The sequence below is a fragment of the Tympanuchus pallidicinctus genome, unplaced genomic scaffold, assembly GCF_026119805.1.
Source record: "Tympanuchus pallidicinctus isolate F22 unplaced genomic scaffold, pur_lepc_1.0 scaffold16, whole genome shotgun sequence".
NCBI lineage: Eukaryota > Metazoa > Chordata > Aves > Galliformes > Phasianidae > Tympanuchus > Tympanuchus pallidicinctus.
In genome coordinates, this window is record NW_026294679.1 from 805,824 (window position 1) to 815,539 (window position 9,716).

Genomic DNA, 9,716 nt, shown 5'->3' on the forward strand with positions numbered 1-9,716 from the left:
TCAACAACTTTGTTTTGCTTCAGACAGGAACACGTTCCTGGGGAAACGTTTCTCCAGTTAGAGGAAAATCTGAACTCTGAAAAAAAAAAACAACAAAAAAACCCAAACCTGAACTTGTCAGAAACTTTGCAGATATACTCTTCAAAAAGAAAGAGTTGATCTGTTTTTCTGCATGTTTCTGCACTATCCATGCCAGAAGGGTGGTGTGACGGTGGTGATCCGGCCTCTCTGCCCAGGTCCCTGCAGGGCTGCATTGCTGGGCTTGCTGTGCGCATCACGGATTGAGCTCCCTGGGCTGGCTGAGTGCTATCAGCAGTTTAACCCTTCTCATCTGCCTTCACCTGTTTAAATTCAAGTCAGTGTTTCAGCTGGCTTTAGAATCTGAGAACCATTCAGGTTGGAAAAGCCCTCTGAGACACCCAGCCCCGCCATCCCACAGCCCACATCCCTCAGTGCCACATCCCTGCAGCTCTGAACGCCTCCATGGACGGGGACTGCCCACCCTGGGCAGCTGTGCCAGCGCCTGGCCGCTCTCTGGAGCAGACATTGCTGTGATACCATCCTGACCCTCCGGGGCGCAGTGTGAGGCCATCGCCTCTCATCCTATTGCTGTTACCTGGGGCAGAGGCTGACCCCCCCGTGCCACAACTCCTGTCAGGAGCTGGGAGAGAACCAGGGCTCCCTCAGCCTCCCCTCCCCAAGTCTGACCCATCCCAGCTCTCCCAGCTGCTCTCCATAGCACTGTGTTGCAGACCCACACAATTCCTCTGCCCTTCTCAGAACACGCTGCAAATTGCTGAACAAACTTTAATGAAGATGAGCTCAGCACACAGCTAATTGGGACAGCATGCAAACAGTTTTGATTGATGTGGGAAAATTTTACCCTTCTGTCATTTGACTGTCACAAAAGCTCTGCAGGTGAGAGGCTCCTCTAAACCTGATGCTTGGGAAAACAAAAGAAATAAGAAAATAATCCCACCTTTGAAGTAAACTCTTGTGTATTTGCATATATATTTAGACACAGAATTGTGTAATATAGTTGTTAGCTATTTTAGATTAGTTCTTCCATTATGTATGTTAGGGAGTGATGAGCTGGTCAGTGATCCTGTGTTTGGTCTGCCTGGGACCCCTGGGGCTGCTGCCAAGTCCAGTGTCCCTTCACCTTCTGACGATGACATTTCTAAGAGAGCAAGTGGGGTTTGGACACAGAGCATTTACACGTCAGCTGAAATTGGTGTAAATGAAGTGTGTGCTTAACTGAGAGCCATGGGCTATTGGTACGGATCCCAGTAGGACCTGATGTGATCTGAAAGTACTGCAGGTGGGTTCTCTTGGATTGCCTGCATCCTTCCTGCCCTGCAGAGCAGCTCTGGTCTCTCTGGCCATGCTCAGCTGGCATCTCCCACCACTAATTGACTTTCCCTTAGTTCTCAGGCTCAGTGTTTGCCAGCCAGGAGGCACAAACATGGCCAGTGGTACAGTCCTGCAGCCCATCTGCTCCAGCCCACGTGGTAAGGGCTTTATTAATGCATCAGTGGCTGTTCCTTCATCCCTCTTTTTCTGCTGTGTTGTAATGTTCACACTGGAGGATGGTGTGAATATTATCATAGAATCATAGAACCATAGTATGGCCTGGGTTGCAAAGGAGCACAGTGCTCATCCAGTTCCAACCCCCTGCTGTGTGCAGGTCACCAACCAGCAGCCCAGGCTGCCCAGAGCCACATCCAGCCTGGCCTTGAATGCCTGCAGGGATGGGGCATCCACAGCCTCCTTGGGCAACCTGTGCCAGTGCCTCACCACCCTCTGGCTCAAAAACTTCCTCCTCATATCTAAACTTCAGAGAATTCAGGCACTGGGTGCCTATACCATGGTCACATAGACATTTGTTCCTGCAGATAATACAGAAAGCAAGGAGCATAAATTAAAGGAACAGATCTTCCTGCTTCTCCCTCTTAGAAATACACCATTAACGTACGGAATGTTGCTGTAACTCAGCAGAAAACTGAAAACATATCAGACCCCAGCTCCCAGGGAGCCAGATCTCTCTGTGAGATTTCAGCAGGCAGGCGGCCAAGTGGGAGCTGCAGCCACTGAGATGTATTTCTTCTTGCTCCGGCTCATTAGCAAGAAGCAGCTGTTAGTTCATTCAGTATTAATGTCAGCCGTAATGAAAGACACCCACTTGTAGGAAGAGGTGAATTTGGAGAGAACTATAAAGAAGGACACTGTGCCAAATTGCACGGTATCAGTCAGGGTGGTTGAATTATGACAAGACTCAATTTTTGTGAAACCATAAAGTACCAATGATAAAGGCAGAAAAGATGTGCGCCCTCCTGACTCAGCAGACTCTAACCATCATGCGCGCACTTGACTTGAAATTAATGCAACATATAAAATTAAGAGGAATTTTGCTGGGATGATTTCAAGTGTCAAAACCTAAGATATATGCACTCGTATCTGTCTGATACTGTTCATGCTTGATACAACCTGACTGCTGCTGCTCAGACGATCCGCCCCAGGGAATAGCTGAACAAACTCCTGAAATGAAACTCGTTGCACTTCCCACTTCTGAAAGCAAAGGACGAGGCTTCACAAATGTTTAACCATTTTTCTCCCTTTCAGGAATTAAAAGGAAAGCTGTATCTGCAGTGAGGATAGTCATTATAGAACGATGCTAAGAAACACAAGCCTGAAGGATTTGCTGGAGGAAAGATTTTGGTGTAATTCCTCATTTTTCAGAAATATCGAGGGATGGGGCTGCTAAATGAGGGGAGGATAAGAAAGAAAAAACCCAGAAAGTGCAGGTTTTGCTTGCAACTTCCATACCCAGTGTGTGGATATCCAATGGGGTAGCAGGTGAACTCCCCAAACCAGTAGCATGTTTCACTCTGTCCCTTTCCTGTTTCCCTGCCCTCATCTCACTTCCTTTCCACCCAACTCCCTCCTTCCCATTGAAAAACATGTTTCTGAGCAGCGACAGCCTCATTTGAGATCATAGAATCATTAAAGTTGGAAAAGACCTTCAAGATAGTCAAGTCACAGCTCAGGTGTCCCTGCCTATAGCAGGAGGTTGGAACAAGGTGATCTTCAGGGTCCCTTCCAACCCAAACTGTTCTATGATTCAGTGGCATGCACGAGGCCATACACTGTGTGCTGGGGAACCTCAGTGCTCTTATTGGATGTTCCCTTCCACCTGTAGGTCTGGGCAGGTGGGATGTTTCCCCATTAACAACAAGATGAGGCAGAAGAGGAAATGCTTCTGCATCCCACACCTGAGTGTAATGCTGCTCTGAGCAAGGAGAGGAGAAGGCAGTGGCGAGGACTGCTGTTGCTCACCAGGAGTCTGTTCTGTGCAGGGTGAGTGTGGGTTGTGGTGGTTGTTGTCCTCCTGCTGTGTCCTGTGACCCTGGGTGCTGCCTGGGATGTGTGGGCTGAAACCAACCTGGCTGATGAGTGATGCTGGGGTGCCACTGCCCCTTCCTTGTGATGGTGAGTGGAAGCTTTGATTGCAGAGGTGTGTGTTTGGCATTTCTCCTTATGGTTTTACAAGGGTTACGTAGAATCTCTTTAATGGCAAATGATTTGACACTTTGCTTGGGAAGGAATACTTTCATAACCAGCAGATTTGTTTGTTTGCTTTAACAGAAACCTGTGGCAGTGGGAGAGAAGTATGGTGGGGCAGCGGGGCTGAAAGAAGGCAAGTGCAGCCATGTGCCACATTCTGTACAAATACTGGGTGAATTTATAAGCTGTAACTTCTTTTCAGTTTAGTTTGTGGTAGTTATAAATACTTGGACCCAAAATAGGCTCCTTAGGAAAGCTCTGTTCTCATTAGGAAGTTCAGACTCATGATGACTTTGCAGATACATATATTAAGCTGTTTTCAAGGATTCCAGTGGAGTAGCATTATGTGTGTGGATACATGGTGTGGGTCACAAGAGGTGTGATGGGGAAACAAACCCAAAGCTGGGGGGCCACATCCCTTCTGTGCAGCTGGTATTAGCACAGAGATGCTGCTCTCACTGTGTGGTAGCTGTACTGTGGGCAGTGGTTTCTGTATTGATCTGGCTTTCTGCTGCATCATTCCCCACTTTTCAGACTTCCACAAAAGAGGTTTGGAGATGGTTTGGTATGTCCTTTCTCAGGATGTGTGTTTTTAGGGATCTTTAGAGTGTGACTTGTGCAGCCAATGCTGCTGTCCTGCATTAAATGCATTGCTGGGAAGAGACCTAAGGGTGAGCGTGGCTGAGAAATGCAGCCAAAGAGCTGTGGGGTTTGTGGTGATGCATTTATGGGCTGGGGTGAAGTATGTGAGCTGAGTGCTTGCTTTATTTGCTGGGTAATATTCTGTCTTCTTTGCAGGGCAGAGCCAAATGAAAGAAAATCCTCATTTAGGAGCATCATTGTGCATTCAAGCTGAGGGGAAAAAACGCATGAGTAAGTGGAAAGCTTGAGGAAAAGAGCCATTTATAACAGCAGAGAGCAGTAATTACTGCGTGAGGCCACGTTTGTAACTTTGGAGATTCTGGGTTAGACAAGCACTAGATGCACAGGTGTGGTTTTATTGACCCAAGGCATACTTGTGTTCTTACTCCCCACTGCCTCACAACCAGAACTGCTGCATCTTCTGTCTGCATTTGACAGCTTTATATTTGCTCCTCTAGCAATCGCAGTGCTGATGGCTGACACAGGGCTGGAGTGGGACAGTGCAGTGTTTTCACAGAATCACAGAACTGTAGGGGTTGGAAGGGACCTCCAGAGATCATCGTGTCCAACCCCCCTGCCAAAGCAGGTTCCCTACAGCAGGTTTTATTCTGTCAGGGTGGATGCATGGCTGGAGAAATGTGCGTCACTGATTGCTTGGATTCTGTGGTTCTTTTGTCTGCAGCTGTGATGACCAAAGCTGCAGCATCCTATGGAGGTGACAGCTAAGGCCATCTCACTGCTGTGACAGGGCTGTGGGTGCCGTGGGGGGAGGCAGGGAGGGGCTGCCTTCATCCCAGAGCACAGCTCAGTGCCGTGTGTTGCTGTTGTGCCAATCCCTGCCCTCCCTTCCCTGGGGAAACCTCCCCATGTTCTGGTGCATGTGTCTTTCCTGCTGATGTTTGGGCGCAGTGATGGAAATTAAAGGACTGAGTGCTGTCCTGGTGTTTGTATGGACCCTTGCACAGCTGGGAGCTCCTGCCCCCCATGGACCCAGCAGAAATTTGCACATGTGGGATCCTCAGCAGAGGCAGGGCTAAGCAGCTAGGAACCCTGCAGAAGCCCAGCCCTGCCTGGCTGACATCTGCTGTATTCCTGCTTGCCCTGAAGGGAGGAAGGGACAGGCCTGCCAGCCCCATACCTTATGGGTCTCAGCTGTGTGGGTCCAAGTTTGAAAACGGCTGTGTCAAAGCGTATGTAAACCAGAAGTATTGCTTCTAATAAGCCCTGTCTCATTAGCAGTGTGCATGCACTAAGCCCTGCTTTCCAGAAAGATGCAGTTGTGATCCGAGCCCATCAAGCACAGCACTCAGCCCACAGCTCGCAGCCAGTAGTGATTAACAGAAATGGTCCTTTCTGCACAGGGGGCCCTGTGTCTAATGAACTTCTGGTGATGCTGATTGCAATCAGTCCTCTGTCCAAAACTCGTGCAAAGATGGCTTTCCTTTTTTGTAAAGCAATTGAGAGATTTGAGGCATACATCTTCTGTCAGCTGTCCAATGAATATTAATCTATTTGCAATAAACTGCCTTATGAATAATTCGCTTCACAAAATGAGCGACTTTAAGATATTGCAAAGTTAAATGAGCCATTAGTGAAGAATGTCTTGTAAATATTGCCTATTATTGGATGTTTGGGTTTTGTCGCGAGCTTTCATTCCTTTATAGATTAACACATTGCAAAGAGAGGCTTTAACTTTTGTTCCTCATCACACTTTTTATTGTCTCTATTGAAATGTTGGATAGATTTATGTTAAATTACAATGGTTATGACCCACTCATAACCATAAGAGACTGAAATGTTACAGCCAGTGAGGAACAGAGGGCAGGAGACATGGAAATACTTGATTAAAATAAAGGAGGAGGATGCCTGGGTTCGGATTTTGGTTCTCATAAGTTACCTCTGTTAGCTGGGATGTGTCTTCCAGCCTGCCCAACATCATTAAGTAAGGATGCTATTTGGTTTTGTCCATGAGATTTTTGGTGAGAACAGTTGGGCAACTTGTTAAGCAGGTATGCTGCCTAGCTCTGAGAGAAGCTGATCTTTGCTTGGGGTACTAAATTCAGTGCATTATCTTTTTTAATGTCAAAGTTTGCAAAGCTTAACAAAATGGGGATAGGGAAGAAGGCTCCAAATTAATATGGTCTCCATGGCTACTGAACCAAAAATTAATTGGTTGCTGATATCCTTCCTGGAGTGATGGCCCTGTCTGCCAAGGGCCCTCCCTGGGTAGGAGATCTTCCCCTTCCCTCTGGGGAGAAGGCGCTGCATCCAACAGAATGATAGAATGGCCTGGGTTGCAAAGGAGCACAATGCTCATCCAACTCCAACCCCTGCTGTGTGCAGGTCACCAACCAGCAGCCCAGGCTGCCCAGAGCCACATCCAGCCTGGCCTTGAATGCCTGCAGGGATGGGGCATCCACAGCCTCCTTGGGCAACCTGTGCCAGTGCCTCACCACCCTCTGGGGGAAAAACTTCCTCCTCATATCCAACCTCAACCTCCCCTGTCTCAGTTTAAAACCATTCCCCCTTGGGTCCCATCACTACCTAGCAGAGAGGAGGAAATCACTGTGAGGTCCCCAACTCATTATCTAACAAATCAATGACAGCTGAAAATGCCTCATTTCCCCCTGGTACTCTTACCTGGGAGTGTGTTACTCATTTCTGTAGGTGAGCATCCAACAGGTAGTATGAAGATGAGCCTCTAACTATCACAGAAATAGTCAAGCCACATGAGCTTAGGTATTAATCACTTTAAGCTGCAGTTAAAAATTCTATGAACTGCTTCCTGCAAAATAAATGTTTGGTAAACTGGAGAAAGCCATCTGAAAGGAAACACTGGCAGCCATTAGACGAGTCTCCTTCAAGACCATTCTCACCTTAACTCAACCAAAAAGCCAACAAACAAAACCTTACTACCCTAAATTATACAGAAAATAATTAAATCAGTTATTAGTCATAATGACAGCGGTCATTATGGTATGCCTTAGTGCAGCAATACCTTGCCTGAAATCCACTCTTGCTGTTGTTGGAGAATGTCAGCTGCATGTGGAGGAGCAAAAAGAAAAACAAGCAGAGCACAGTTTCTGGTTCTTATTGTCTAATGCAGTGAGGGAAGAGGTTTGTTGGTTTTCTCCTTTGAGCAAACACAGATCAGACAGTGCTTTGTCAGCAGGTTACTCTCTTGCTCTCTAAAATACCACCTGCGACTCCCATTGAGAGAGTCACTGGTTGGACTCTATAGCAATTAACACAATTAGCGTAGCAATATGTTGAAGGGTTCATCAAAACCACCGAGCTGAAAACTTCTGACTAATTAAGTCAGCTGTGCTGGGGACACGAATCTGTTCCTTCTGAGAAATGAGGTGAGCCACAGATCTCAGCCTCCAAACTTTGAAGGGTTAAAGGACCCAGCAATGTGCAGAAATACGCCAGCTGGGCGGACAGATAAGAGTTGCTTATGAATAACATTACCCTGTAACTCTCATCTGACGCTCTTATCCTTTCTCTGACGCTGCTATAAAGATTGCAAAGCAGATAATGGAGTCATCTGTAAATTAACCAGGGTGGGTTTTGTGAGTTATTTTAACATTTCAATCTGTTTCTCTTTCTCCTCGTTGGGCTAACGTGGAGCTGCCCCTTCTTCTTGGCTCATGCTAGTTCATCCCATTGCTGGGTGGCAGTGGAAGACCTCCCATCCTGTTCTGCATGCAGGATTGTGCTGCTGGTTGTGCTTTGCCCTGGGCAGGCTGCAGGGCCTGGAGGTGGGCAGGGGGGCTGCTCAGCATGCCCCCCATACCCAAGTTGGTGCAGTTACAGCCCAGAAGGCATTGCCTTTCCCAGTTCTAGTAACCAACAGGTGTGTTCTCAGCAAGCTTATCTCCTTGTGCTTCTTCCACAGCCCCTCTGTATCACGGCATGTGCATGGAGGTCCAGCCCAGGTACAACAGCCCCACATATTGCAAAAAAAGACTCTCATGTGGTTGCAACTCTGGTCGAATCTCTGCAAAGCAACTCCAGCAGTGATGCTCCATCCCAGGCTGCGCTGCCCCGCACGTGGCTGCGGAGGTCGAGGAGGAGCCGTTGTGTGCAGGGTGTGATTCTGCTTGGTGCTTCTCTAGCAAATTAATTAGGCTATTCTCAGGGCTCTGCAGCAGCAGGTTGCCATGTGGTTCTCCTGTGTGGGTGTAGTCCTGGAGGTTTTCTGAAGCTTTTAATTACTAGTCATGAGCGCGGCGAAGGCTTGTGAATCGCTGTGCCTTGGAGGAATGCAGCAATGGGAGGCGGTGGGGGATGTTCCCAGCCAGATACCTGGAGGTAAACCTGCTTGAAACAGTCTCTGGGAGAAATAAAACCAGAAGGAGCAATTCCGTGCATTTGAATTAATGTTACAAAAGCAGTGGGGTACATACATTATGTTTTTAATTCCAACAGTCTTAGAAAATTTGGCCGCTACAGCAAGGGCTTCAGAGGGCTTTTAGCACTGCCAATATTTTCCTCTCTTATAGCAGCATTTCACGCGTTCCCTTCTGAAAAAAAGTTCCTTGTTCTCACTTGGCTAATCTGGTCTCTTACACAGATTTTTAAAGGTTTATTGCTTAGGAACAGAAAAAAACACATTTGTACACGGGCTGCGTTACAGTGTCAGATAGGAGCAGTTATTGAATGTTTCCCAGGTGCCAGCGGGGGGGAAAAAGCGCTTGTAATAATCATCTCCATCAGATGCTCTCTGCAAGTGGGAGGGGAGGGGGCCAGCCTCTGCCCCAGGTAACAGCAATAGGGTGAGAAGCGATGGCCTCACATTGCACCAGGGAGGATCAGGTTGGTATCACAGCAGTGTCTGCTCCAGAGAGTGGCCAGGTGCTGGCACAGCTGCCCAGGGTGGGCAGTGCCCATCCATGGAGGCGTTCAGAGCTGCAGGGATGTGGCACTGAGGGACGTGGGGTTGGGGTCTCAGAGGGCTTTTCAAGCCTGAATGGTTCCGTGATTCTATGCACAGTTCTACTCAGGACAGAATGCCACACTCCTCAGCACGTGCAGGAGGGCTTTGCTGGGGCAGTCCATTGCATCCTGCGTGTCTTCAGGAGATCTCTGGTCTGGGGTCCTTGTTTATATATTCTAGAAAACGAGAGAAGCATAAAACTTGGAGCTGTTGTGATGCTTCCATGTGTGACACCATAATCCAGTAAGATTCTGGGTTGACCTCGCACAGCTTCTGCTTTGTGTGGGTGGTGGGCAAAGTAAATCATCTCCTATTTATTGGGAAATCATATTTTCTCAAAGAAATTGCATGTTCGTTCTTGGGGCTTCTGTTTATTTGGTCAGTCAGAAAGGCAGCCAGCTTGAATGCTCCTCCCATCAACAAGCTCTGGTAATACCAACTCTTCTCTATAACCTGCAGCAGGCTGGGTTAGGACAGAGTTACCTGCGCTGTTAGTGGTGGTGCTGTGCATCTTTGGAGCTCCTTGGACCCCCTGAGGATGGCTGAAGCAGGAGCTGCCCTTAAAAAGCAT